Here is a 1,381-nt window from a genome sequence, read left to right as displayed (position 1 = left end):
GGGGAATTAGCTCAGATGGTAGAGCGCTCGCTTAGCATGCGAGAGGTAGCGGGATCGATGCCCGCATTCTCCAGCAAGACGCTTTTTCTTCATTTTCACTATTTTATTCAAAACTCACCAATCGTCGCAAATAAAGGCATGTGCTCGCTTCTGGGTTTTTTTTACTATCATCCTAAAAGTCTTCCGTCCACTTTCTGCTATCCCAAAGAGTCATCCGCGCGAGGGCCGGCAACAGGCGCATTGCATGGCATTGGTGACATATTCAGGAAATTCCACTTTGATGCCACCCAGGGCTGTTAACCTTTTATTTCATTTCAATACGATGCTTCGAATAATTGGTTCAAAGTGCGCAGCCTTTGCTCTTTTATTTCGTTTTCATCGGAGCAGGTCGGAGCTGGCAGAAGAGTGAGCCCTGTCTGCAGGAGCTCAGATTCCAGAAAGCATATTTTCCCTGTCTTTCTTACCACTCATCTGTGTCTCTTCGCTGACATGAGGGGTTGCTACACTCTGCAGTCTCCCGGCATTTAAAGTCTGCTACCAGCAGAGCACGTTCTGGACTTCACAGCGCCCAGCAAAGTACTAGCCTGCGCCCTCCCCCTACTACCGCAAAAACCTTTTGCATGCTTTAGCAGAAGTGTGAACAAAATGCCACGAACCACCCCAGATGGGACTCGAACCCACAATCCCTGGCTCGACAGAGAAGGGGAAAGTTCTTTCTTTTCCTCTTCTCTCACTGGAGTCACGGGTACTGGCCCACTGAAAAGGGCAAGTTGGCTCACGTCCAAAGCTGCAGTGTCCCAGCACACGCGGGCAAAAGGCACCTGCTTGCACTCGGCTGGACACTTCCGCTTTATGGGACACACGATGGAAAGTGGACTCAATTCCCAGACCTAACTCTTACCTGTTTGGTATTCTGACGCTCGATTGTAAAATATGGCCAGCTGGTAAAAATGACAAAGGGCACTCCAGCGCTGGTCCTTTGGCTGCAGGCGGCGTGTCAGCGGCCTAAAACAGCAAGAAATAGCGAGAGAAATGAAGTGAGAAGCAAGCACCTTTTCAATTGGGCTCTCGGGTCTCTGGGACTGGTGTGCAGCCTCTTGATCACAAGCGCAGGTCCAGCGTGAAAGGGCGTGGGAGTGGAGTCACTCTGCTATTAATACCTGGTTGGCCAATCCTCATTGCAATGGATGGCCATCTGCAGCTTTACTTGTAGCTCCACTGAAGGTATTTTGTTTTGGGCAAAGGGGTGAGATTGTGATTTCCCCTGCGGCAGATGAAGAGAAAGGGCTTTATGCACTACAGGTCCCTGGACAGCAAGCAAGTGTGAGCAGGAGACTGTGCTTCAGCTCTGAAGCAGTGTATCGAGAGCCTTCGTGGAGGA

At 50.4% G+C, this 1,381-nt stretch overlaps 1 non-coding gene across 1 annotated transcript; it reads left to right on the top strand.

The window, feature by feature from the left end:
* TRNAA-AGC (transfer RNA alanine (anticodon AGC)) lies at positions 1–73 on the top strand. The gene has a single exon. It is a non-coding gene; the product is annotated as a tRNA-Ala (tRNA).
* The last annotated feature ends 1,308 nt before the right edge of the window (positions 74–1,381 follow it).

The sequence above is a fragment of the Ambystoma mexicanum genome, chromosome 5q, assembly GCF_040938575.1.
Source record: "Ambystoma mexicanum isolate Mex_15411 chromosome 5q, UKY_AmexF1_1, whole genome shotgun sequence".
Taxonomy (NCBI): Eukaryota; Metazoa; Chordata; class Amphibia; order Caudata; family Ambystomatidae; genus Ambystoma; species Ambystoma mexicanum.
This window is presented reverse-complemented; position numbering and strand designations above follow the sequence as displayed.